Genomic DNA, 11687 nt, shown 5'->3' on the forward strand with positions numbered 1-11687 from the left:
TTTCTTGTCGAAAGATGAAAGTGACATCGGCCCCTGGACGGTCATTCCCCCTCCCCCCCGCCCCCCACCAGGAAGACTGAGCAAGAGGCAGATCCTGGAGTAGATATCAGCTGGATGTGCACATAACAAGGTCCAGAGAGACCTTCTCAGAAGTCGCCTCTTTTAATCCAACACTGAATTATACGAGAGGCGGTTTTCGGTGCTTTCAGAGCACCACAAAGTGCCAAGATAACTGCGAGGCTTGCACGCCCCAGTATATCTCGAACCTTTCCCAAGACACCCCAACACTATCTGAGGCACTGAAACTATGGCAACCGAATAAGAAAGCAGCCTCCATGATTAATAGATGAAGATCCCAGCGACAGTGTCTAGCTAGGGCCATCATTCATGATGCGAGAAGAATTAGCACGGAATCCATCTCGCAGACCACTTACAAGGATCCTTCCTATAAAAAAAAAAAAAAAAAAAATCCACCTAACTGCCATTCGGCCGCATGCACTCTGGTTTAGAATGCCGCAAACAATTTGGTTTCTATTTCTCACTCCCCATGCGGGGATGGGGATGTTCTCAGTGACTCAGATGCTCACATTTTTGGAATAATGAAAGGCTTAATAGATTGGTTTTCCACCTGGGTATTTGAGGCCTAAGCACAAATGCATTCAAACACCAAAATATGTGAATGAAGTCCTGTGGTTCTCGGGGTAAAAAGGAGGAAAGACAGTTGTTGGATTGTTTGGGTGGGTTTTTTTTTTTTTTTTTTTTTTTTTTTTTTTTTTTTTTTTTTGTGGAAAGCAGTTTTTCATACAGCATTCCGTTTTCAGGAAAGGAACGTTGCCATTCACCAGCTCAATCAGCATTCTCTCAGTTTCCTCGTTGGAGGACAGTAGGAGTCTGGGGGAGGGGAAGGCAAGGGCTGGAGTCGCTGTAATATTAATGAGAAGATGGAAAATACGTTCCTTAAAAGAAGATTCAGGAATAGAAGAAAGGAAAAAAGGACGGAGCCTTCACAGAAAAGCTTGTCTATAAAAGGCTCATCTAACGTCAGGACGTAATTACTATATTCTTCATTTCTTCCCACTTCCTAAAATGTTTACTTTCCAGCGGCATGTTGTCACTGTGTTCAGTGACACAGCCCATTGTGTTCTAGAAATGCTTCACATCAAATCATGGCAGAGGCTTGGTCTGATATACGTTGGCGGGGGCAGAAGGGATAAGAGAGGGGTGAAGAAGCATCAGTTTTTAGAGATCCTTCTAAATTGTTTTAATTGCGTGGATTCTTTAAATTAAATATTCTACAGATGGCAATTACAGGTTAGTTGGAAACCACCAGAAAGTGCTGAGTCACATTAAATGAAAGCCTCTAAGGTCTAAGGGCTGTGTGTGGAAATACCTGTCTAACAGTTCTTTCAAGGCAACAGCCATCACACTTGCTGCTGGAAAGGGCCTGGCCCTTCGGTCTTTGGGGTGTGTTAATTGTGGATTTATTTCATTCTCTTGACATCCTCTTTCCACGTACAAAGTTTAAGAGACAATTTTTTTTTTCTCCTCGATGAAAATAACTAATTGTAAGCCATGGAGGGAGTCTTGCTTCTCCTGGGTGGAGAGAGAGACCATTAGGGAATTGTGATAGTACCAGTTTCTTGCCCCTCTCCCTGTGCCTTTTAGAGGTGCTGCTGAGAACTATCGTCTGAATCAAATGTCACATGATATGGCAGTATACCAGTCAGTACAGTAAATGCTGTCTCTCTTGGGGTCGGCCAACTGCTCCCATTTGGTGGGGACGGTAGTGGTTTGCTTCTGCACGGAGACTCCTGCTCTCCCAAGTGTAGTTCACGTGTGGCGAGAGAAGAGTGACACGGCAAGTGTATGGCCACCAGGAAGGCAGTCTGGGAGAAGTCCCAGCCACCGCCTCCTGGAGCACTCAGCGGGGAGACAAGCCTCTCTCCTATGACAGGTATGGCCCTTGGGGTCAATTCAGCTCATCCCTGAACCGACATTATGGGCTGCTCTTGGATTCTTTAGTTGTATGCAGGTTGTGTATTTTATTTTTCAATGTTGGGAAGTGGAGGCTATCATATTTTAAAAAAGAATACAAACTAGCCATCCTTTGGGCTCTTATGTGATGTAAAGTCTTGTGCTGCCTGCTAGGGTTTTATTTGTGTAATGTCTTTTCTTCCACGTTATTGGTGTGATATTTCAACATTGAAAGTTAGGAAAAGGATCACGACTCCTCTTCTGGTGCAAATGACCCTTTCACACGCTTCCCAGCTTAAAACCCTTGTCCCTGTGGCCAACTCACAGTGTGAATGTTCATTTCTAGTCCAAAGGCTGTTTCCTTTGCATCATCTCTGTCTGCTGCACTTTTGTGGCCATTTCCTTTGTACTGTCCCACCAGGGCACTCTCCATGACTACCGTCACTGAGAAAATCATAACATCTAGTATTTAAAGAGCATGTATCGTGTGCCAGGCATTGTGCTGTGAATTTTACAGATGTTATATTTCCTCTTCTTAGCATCATACCAGCATCTTACAGACAGAAACTGAGGCAGAGACGTAACTGGTTCAAAGTCACGCTCTTTGTAAATGGCCAAAAATGGGATGCGGATCCTGGTGTGTCATGTGTGCCTAAGAAGCGTGGCCTCTGCAGTGCCCCTTTACCTGCCCACTGCCTTCCCCTGACAGTCCCTCCACATTTATAAATTGTATGTCACAAAATCGTAATGAGTTCTCCCCTGTTACAGCAAGGATCAAAACTCCTCTCCTACTACCCTTGGTTCACCCTGACATGTCTGTTCTACATTAATGCTTACATTGACATGAACTATTTTAGGACTTACCTCAGCAAAAACAATGCTCTTACTTTTTATAATGCCTGGCAGAGTGCCACCCCCCGACCTTGCCCGATTTAATGGTCACACTGAAAGCTTTCATTACTCCAGGCGGTTGGCATTCTCATTAATAGGGCTGCTATACATGCTCTATGTAGACTGTGAATTTTCAGTGAACTTGAGGATCTTATTTAATTTCATAATGTGGTTTATGCTAAAATGTGACATCAACAGCATATAATCTTTTATGGTTTAGAAGACGATGAAGCAAGGTCTCTGCTAGGCTGGAGGCGGGAAGGTCTGGGCTGGGGAGAAGGGAATTAGCATCAGACTTCTCAAGTTTCCAGAGCACATTTCATATTTTACCAAAAACGTTCACATTTGTGACTTCATGTTATCTTCCTAGCAGTCGTAGAAGGTAGGAAGCACAGGTTTACTATTCGCAATTTTTATTTAAAATACTGCAGCTCTCGGGGCGCCTGGATGGCTCAGTCGGTTAAGCATCTGACTTTGGCTCAGGTCACGATCTCACAGTTCACGAGTTCGAGCCCCACATCGGGCTCTGTGCTGACAGCTCAGAGCCTGGAGCCTGCTTCCGATTCTGTGTCTCCCTCTCTCTCTGCCCCTCACCCACTCCCGCTCTGTCTCTCTGTGTGTCTCAAAAATAAATACATATTTTTAAAAAATTAAGAAATAAAAATTAAATAAAGTACTCTAGCTCCAGGGAGGTTAAGTGGCTTGTCCAAGGTAGGAAGAGTCTTGAACCCAGGACATGCGAGTCCAAGTGCAAGACCTTTAACAACAGTTATCACTGTACTAGTAGAAGTACAGGGCAGAAATGTGGGTTCGTCAGCAGGCCATTTCCTCCTGTTAGAAAGGTGAATTTTCAAAAGTACTACTAGCAAACTCCAGAAAAGCAAGACAGTTCTGTGGCCAGTGGTTAGAATGCCGACCGAATGAGGCCAAAGTCAAAAGCTCAATCCCCACAAGTGCTGGCTGTCTTCCTAGCTCTGTTTCTTGGCAAGTTGCTTTTTTACCTAACTCAGATTCCCTCCAGCTTCACCCAGGTGTCCCACAGATGTGTGCTCTTGGCCACAGAGGGGACTGGGTGAGAGTGTGGGAATGAGCAGGCTCCAGTCCGTCACCAAGACTGGGAAAACAACCCACAGTGAATGCTCCACTAATGGTGCATGAGACATATCACCTGTGTGCATGGAAGACCGTGTCATACACTCACTCACTCACTCACTCACTCACTCACATATGCAGGAAGTATTCCACTGGATGAAAACATAAGAAAGGAAAACAAGAGCAGACAAAAGAGGTAAAGACTAGTGTTTGCAAAAAGATGCACCTTGTACTGATTCATCAATGAGTTGATTCAGCTCATCTCATGAATGGCCTATGATGTGCCAGGCACGGGTTTTAGGTGTTGGAGATACAGCAGTGAACAACACATGAAAAGTCTTTCCTCATGGCCTTGCATTCGAGTGGGAGACAGAAAAGACATATAGTCTGTCAGGCTGTAAAAAGTGAGAAGGGAAACAAGTGAGGCAGTCCAGGGAGGTAGGGAGTCTTGGGGGAAAGGGTGAAGTAAATAAGGCGATCAGAAAAGGCTTCACTGTGAAAGTGACATTTGCACAGAGACCTAAGGATATGAGGAGAAAATCACACGGCTGTCTGGGGAAAGAATCATCCAAAGCCATGGAAGATCAAGTGTGAAGACCATGCAAAGGACCCTGAAGACGATCCAGCAATGGCACTACTAGGGACTTACCTACAGGCTACAAAAATACAAATTCAAAGGGGCATGTGCCCCCCAATGTTTACAGCAGCATTATCAACAATAGCCAAACCATGGGGGAGAGACCAAATGTCCACTGACTGATGAATGGATAAAGAAGATGTTGTGTATGTATGTGTGTGTATATACATACAATGGAATATACACATATACATACAATGGAATATTACTCAGCCACCAAAAAGAATGAAATCTTGCCATTTGCAAGGACATGGATGGAACTAGAGTATATTATGCTAAGTGAAATAAGTCAGAGAAAGATAAATATGATTTATTCACATGTGGAATTTAAGAAACAGAACAGATGAACATTGGGAAGGCAGGAAAGAGCAGAAAGGGAAACAAAACACAAGAGGCTCTTAAACGATAGAGAACAGACTGAGGGCTGCTGGAAGGAGGTGGGTGGGGAAGGGGCATCAAGGAAGGCACTTATTGGGATGAGCACCGGGTGTTGTATGTTAGTGATGAATCACTGAATTCTACTCCTGAAACCAATATTGCCCTGTATGTTAACTAAAATTTAAAAAAAAAAAAAAAAAAAAAAAGGACCATAAAGAGAGCACGTCTGGCATATTCACATAGCCCCAACGAGGGGTGGGGATCAGAGCACAGACATGTAGGGCCACAAAGGCCATAGGGCACACTTTGGCTTCTGCTGGAATGAGATGGGAAAGCATTTGAGCAAAAGTGATCTCATCTGGCTTCGATTTTTTTTTTTAAGTTTATTTATTTTGAGAGAGACAGAGACAGCACGAGTGGAGGAGGGTCAGAGACAAGAGACAAGAGCATCCCAAGCAGGCTCCACACCGACAGCGCAGAGCTCGATGCAGGGCTGGAACCCATGAAACCCCAAGATCATGTGACCTGAGCAGAAACCAAGAATCACCTCCTAACTGACTGAGCCACCCAGGCGCCCTCTGGCTTCAAGTTTTTAAAAAGTCACTTTGGCTGCTGTGTTGAGAAACGACTATAGGGGGGCAGGAGCAGAGCAGGGAGACTGGTTGGGAGGCTGGCACAGTAAAGCAGCAGGAGAGAACACTGGCTTGGCTACTCTGAGGGCCACAGAGGTGGGAGATCTGGAGGACGTCCTCAGGTATTCTGAAGGAGGGGTCAGCAGCCTTGCAGGCGGAGCGGCTGTGATGACAGAAGAGAAGAGAAGAGTGGAGGATATAACTGTTAAGTGGTTACATGCAAGCAGCTCTAATAGTTACCAAGATGGAGAAGATGATAATAAGAAAAGCATATTTGGGGGGGAAAGATCCAGAATCGGGTGTTCTAAACATGTTAGGTGGGAGATACCTATTGGATCCAAGAAGAGCTACTTAACTTTTGGCATTTACTACTTGAGAGACCCAAGAGAGAGAGGTCCCGGCTGAAGAGGTGACTTGGGAAACATCCGAATACTGATCCTTTTATGGGGCACTCTCCATTACTGCAATTAGAATGACTCTAATCGAAAGGTTTTGCAAGAACTCACCTGCTTCACAAAGCAGGGTGCCCTTGGGTATATACTCCACTGTCATAGTCCCATGCTGAGGAGCCTGTACTGCCTCCTCCCCTTGACGTTTGTGTGGTGTGACATCTTACTTGCCCATTTCAGAGGGATTAAATGCCTCCCGCCCTCCCCTACCTTACCACATCCCCAAGAGGCAACCGCGAGGTTGCCAGCAGAGCATAGCTCAGTGGATGAGAAAAGCCTTCCCTGTGGAGTAGAAATATCTCAGAGGCGACTTGGCTCTGGGGTACCTCAAGAGAGTAGGGGGACACTGATGCGGGAGGGCACAGCAGGATGTTTCCAGGCTCCGCCTTCCTCCGGACACGTGAACCTCCAGGCACACCCGCTGTAGGAGGAGGACAATAAATGGTCTAAACCTGGGGCGGGGGAGGGGGGAAACCATACAGAGATCCGTGCAGCCTCTCTCTGGCTTTACATACTGCTGCAAACGGCAGATGCTTAATTAAAGCCTTTGCAATTAGTTTGGCTTGTTCCGTGATTCCTTTCTGCAAACAAATAGGATGGGGAGAATATATTCGCTTTTGGCAATCTAGTTCCAAAAAACTTCTTTTCCCATGATCACTCTTTTGTCCTCCTCGGAAAAGAGCTGAACCACTCTGTACACATAGTAAAGTATCCGACTTACCTCCTCGTTCAAAACAGTATTTTTCCTTCCATTTCATATGGGAGTGCAATTACCCGTTTGCTTTTAAAGCATGAGTATTTATTTTGAATTTAATACAAGTTCTTAATTTGGGTGTCTTATTTTTATTCAGGGAAGATAACAGTCTTCCTAATTCTTGCCATCCTTCTGATTCAACATACTAAGCAATGTTATCCGCCTACTCAAAATGCAAATGCTATATTTTTTTAATGATGGGAAAAGCATTCACTAGACTTGGAAAGAACTTGAGGGCTGTGTGTTTGTGTATGTGTGTCACTGTGTGGGTAAATAAAGAGTTGCATTTATTGCCACTTGATAATAACCACTTATCTGAAGCCATGGGGACGGGGTGGGGGGGGGGCGGGGAGGGGGTACCAGGTCCACTCTAAGTGGAGAAATGTGAATCATGTGTGGCTATTTCTTTCATTGATTTACCTATTCAACATTTGAGTGTCTATATGCCAGTTCTTAGGAATTTTTAGCCTATTTAAATGTAGATGTTGTATGCAGTCAATACATTCTGCAGATGGCTCCTGAGACCATGATTTTGGGTGTCTGCTGAAAATTTACATATGTGGATTACATGCATTATTGAAGAGAGTGGCCCATCTCCACAGGGGGATAGTTGCAAAACATAACACGCTTTGGGAAGACTGTAAGTAAGAAACAGGAGCTACAATGCATCTTTATATCAAATTGGTAAAAGACAACCCAGAAATGAGGTTTTAAGACTGATATTCCATTCTTTTCTGCTTTCGGATTGTTTGGCAAAGTGCCTCATTCAAGAATATCCTAGAACCGGGGCGCCTGGGTGGCTCAGTCGGTTGAACATCCAACTTCGGCTCAGGTCACGATCTCACGGTTCGTAAGTTCGAGTCCCGCATCGAGCTCTGTGCTGACAGCTCAGAGCCTGGAGCCTGCTTCAGATTCTGTGTCTCCCTCTCACTTCCCCTCCTCTGCTCATGCTCTGTCTCTCAACAATAAATAAGCATTAACAAAAAATTTTAAGAATATCCTAGAACCAAAATAATAATATGGGGTGGGGGTTACTCAAGTTTCAAATAAAAGTTATCAGGTAAACAAGCATGGGTAAACCAAATTGAAATAGTGCAATTATTTTTTAACAGATAGTTTTAGGTTAATAGGTGGAGACACTGGTCTGCCACTGCTTTTAAGGTTAGGTTAATAATTAACTTTGGTGCCTGGAGTCGTTTAATCAAAGCTTACTGTAAATCATAAAACTCCATGCAGACTAAACAGGGTATTAAAAAAATAAAACATATAAAATGCTTGCCATCTTGACCTCTGGTAGCCACTTGGAGGAGGTGTAAAAATACGATATTTTCATTCAGAATCGGGGACAGGCATCTTTACTTTTGGGGAAAAGGCCTAAATAAAGGATTCATGTGTCAGGAACCAACAGTCTTTCCCCTGCCATCAGAGAGGACTTGACGCCCCAGAAATATGTCCGAAGGAAGATCGACAATTACCAGGATTAGAGGAGGCAGAGGCACTGACCTTCCTACCCCGGAAAGACTTAACAACCAGCGCTGGGGGGCATTACATAGCTTTCCTGAGACCTGCTGGCAGAACGCCGCCGCAACAGGGTGAAACATCTTTTCAGATTTGAGGCAAAGAAAGTTGTGCGTACAAGTGCAAGCATTTGCGTGTGTGTGTGTGTGTGTGTGTGTGTGTGTGTCCGCGCACGCCTGTGTTTTAAACCTTTCATGGATCCCATTCAGCAAGTAGCAACTTGATTTCCATCCAGCGGAAGCAGAAAGCGATCCCCCCGTGGCAGTAACTGGCCACCGCATTCTCAAAGCAGCCAGCCACCTTTCTCCCAAGGACCGACTCGGAAGGGACGTTGGGGCTGCCCACTGCCGATACAGGCCGGAGGCCGCGGCTGCAAGTGCTTGCCTTGGCTGTGAAGACAGCAGTTCCTCCCCCGCTCCATGAACACCTGGCTCCCGTCTCCGCTCCTCCCTGGAAACCCGCCGCCGGCTGGAAAACTGCGCGTGGCACGGGGTGGGGGGCGGTGGGGGGGGGGCTGGGGATGCTGCACTTGGAACTGGTACTTACAAGCCAGCGAGTCCGGGCTCCTGCCCACAGGCCACCCGTGCGTCAGCCGCTGTCCAGTGGCCGCACCAGCATCCTAAACCCTCCCCCTTAACTTCCCGCCCCCCACCCTTCCTCGACTGGTCCAGCTAGTGCAGCGCGGAGACCCTAACCAAACGGCGCACGGTGGGCGCCACTGTCTGTGAGCCAGCACCTAACTCCCCGCATCCTGGGCGGTTCACCCGCTTCCCTCCGGGTTCGGTTTCCCGCGGACTGCACAAGCTGAGCCCCAATCCTGTCGTGCCCGCCACCCCTGGCTTTCAGAGAAACTTTCCAGAAGCGCCTGGTCGGGTGACCCCGCGGTGGAAAAGGAGGCGGCGCCGGGCGGAGGGGAGTCGAGGGAGCGGGAAAGACAGCCGAATCCTGTTTCCTTTCGCGAAACGCGCAAGTTCGGGACTGCTCCCTGGCTCCCCCTTTACCACTCGGGTCGTGGGAGGAGGGAGCGGACCTCAGGATCCTGCTTTGCACCGTGTGCCACAGTGGGGAGCTGAGAAAAAAGAATCTGGAGAAGAGACACTTTCCACCCCAGCAGGGTCTTACAGGGTGGGTGGGCACTGTCGGGCTAGCTCCTGAGCGCCCCACTGTCCGCGAGGGAGCTCTCTAGGACGCAGCGAGTAGTTCGGACCTCCAGAACCGGTGGCCTGGGCAGAGCCCTGGTCTGGGTAGCAAGCTCTGGGTCATCTATTGCCAAGTCTTCCCACCCTTCCCCCTCAGGGACAACTCCTTTCCCTAGAGAGACCTCGTGGATTTTGGAGGAGAGCGCAGCGGCCGCCAAGCCCCGGCGTGGCGGGCTCGGTGCTGGAGGGGGACGCAGCCGCGACAGATGCTGTCCTCGCCCGGCCAGAAGGGAGCTACAGCGGGGGACAGAACCCAGGGCGGGGGGCGCCGCGCCACACCGGGAGGAGACCGTTCCTGGGCACTCTCACTCGAGCAAACAAAGCCCGGAACCTCTGGTGCCAGCGGCCACGAAAGCCGGGATGTCACCAAGTGGCGGGGCGCACGGGTACCAGGGCCATTACAAGTTTCCCCGCACTCCACAGAGCCCAGCCCAGACCCCGGGCGGACAACAAAAGATTCTCTTCGCTTTCCCACCGTCTCTGCGGAACCCCTTCTCCCACCCCAGAACCCAAACCTGGTGCTGGGCGAAAACAGCGCTCTGCTGCCCAGCGTTCGCCAGCCCTCGAAGGCAGAACCCCTTCCCCAGCCTTTGCACCAGGACTGGGAGCTTCTGAAAATCCCACCCTCTCGGGGCCTCCCTGCTGCCCGTTGGCTAGAAAGTGAGGACGAGCCCCGGGTCCTGTACACACATCCCCCAGCCAGGCAGCACCGCGCGGTCGCGGTCCCGGGCGGCGCCGGGCGTGTGCGCGGCGCGGGTGGGGAAGCTCGCAACACGGAGCCGGGCGGTCTCCCCGGCACAGGGCGGAGAGGAGCGGGCCGGGCTCACGACTGCTCCCCAAGGGCCCGGCAACGCACGGGAGACAGACACCAGACAAAACGCAGATACCACAAAGCCGACAGCGCGTGCCGGCCGGCCGCGTCCCCGGGACCCGCTGGCCGGAGGCGAGCCGCCCGGAGAGGTGGGGCGCGCCGGGGCGCCCCAGCCGTACCTTTTCGGTGCATCGACGGGCAGGCGGCCGGGGCTCGGAGCGCGCTGGTACAGCGAGTATCCCATTTAGTAATCCATTATCGAGGAGATCTCTCCGGGCCGCAAGCTGCGCTCTCTCCTTTGCAAGCCTTTGTCATTCCTACATGTGTGCTTGTCTCTTTGGGGGTAACAGTCGCGGCGACTACTTTCTGGGATGCAAACGCGCTGTGATCATCTCCAATGACAGGCGCAGAAGGGGAGAGGAAAAAAGAAAGAAAGAAAAACCAACAAGGAAGGAGTGAATGTTCAAGAAAGTCTTCTCCAGGTCCAAATTCCACTTGGATTCCACTCCGGTGAGTCCCTTCGGTGGTGTCTGCGCGGATTAACAAGTCATTTCAGGGTGGGGGGCGGGGTGGGGGCTGGGGCAGGGGGCACGCTGTAGCCCCGCTCGGCGACCGCGAGGGCTGTGCCGCGGGTGTGGCGACGCTGGCCGCTACCGCCGCTCCTAAGCGGGCATCGCGGGCGGTCGGCCCCGCGGAGAAGCGCCGCTACTGCGTCCCGAGCGCCTGGGCAGCCGAGTGCGCGGGGAGCGGAGTTGGCTGCAGCCTCACCCGGTGCCGCTCACTACTCCTCTGTCACTGGAGAGGCCGCGGCTCTCGGGCGGAGCCAAGTCCCGGACTGGATTGCGCAGAGCGGACTCTCCTCCCGCAACCCCGCCTCCTTTGGCTGGCGTCTTCTCCGACCCAAAGGAGGGCTGTGGTGTTTGTGTGTGAATGTGAGTGAGCGTGGCCGAGAGGGGGAGAACCTACGCGGCGTGGCTGCAGGTGGAGCCTTGCACCGACTGGTCAGCGAGGCTTCCTTCCACCACGGTTCCCGGCCCCGCCGCGCGGTGGGTGGAGGTCCCCGTGGGATTGACTCGGGCTGGAGCCCGCCCCTGCTTCCCCCACCCCCGCATCTGCTCTAGCAAAGAAGAAGAAGGAGAAAAAAAAAAAAATCCCGGACAGCATTGCTGAGCCCTGCCAAATCAGAAAAATAAATAAAAATAGACGTAGTGCAGGAGCGAGTTACAAGAAAGGATCTGTTCATCGATTTTCTTAAATGGAAAAGTTTTAAAGGATGAGGGTAAGTGAACGATGAGCCTTTCTAATTCTGATTACTGTATCAAGAGGTAGATTCCAGAAGTGACGCGCCCAGA

The 11687-nt window shown here is 49.8% G+C and overlaps 1 protein-coding gene across 3 annotated transcripts in view; it reads right to left on the bottom strand.

Moving 5' to 3' along the window:
* Positions 1-11297, bottom strand: part of SEMA6A (semaphorin 6A) — a 136068-nt gene extending 124771 nt beyond the window's left edge. The window contains exon 1 of one of the 3 annotated variants that reach the window (XM_045486403.1): positions 10515-11297. The gene's annotated coding sequence lies outside the window, so the exon portion shown is untranslated. The remainder of the gene's footprint in view (positions 1-10514) is intronic. The other 2 variants (XM_045486413.1, XM_045486421.1) reach the window with 2 other exon arrangements.
* Between the last annotated feature and the right edge of the window lie 390 nt (positions 11298-11687).

The sequence above is a fragment of the Leopardus geoffroyi genome, chromosome A1 (genome assembly GCF_018350155.1).
Source record: "Leopardus geoffroyi isolate Oge1 chromosome A1, O.geoffroyi_Oge1_pat1.0, whole genome shotgun sequence".
Classification (NCBI taxonomy): domain Eukaryota; kingdom Metazoa; phylum Chordata; class Mammalia; order Carnivora; family Felidae; genus Leopardus; species Leopardus geoffroyi.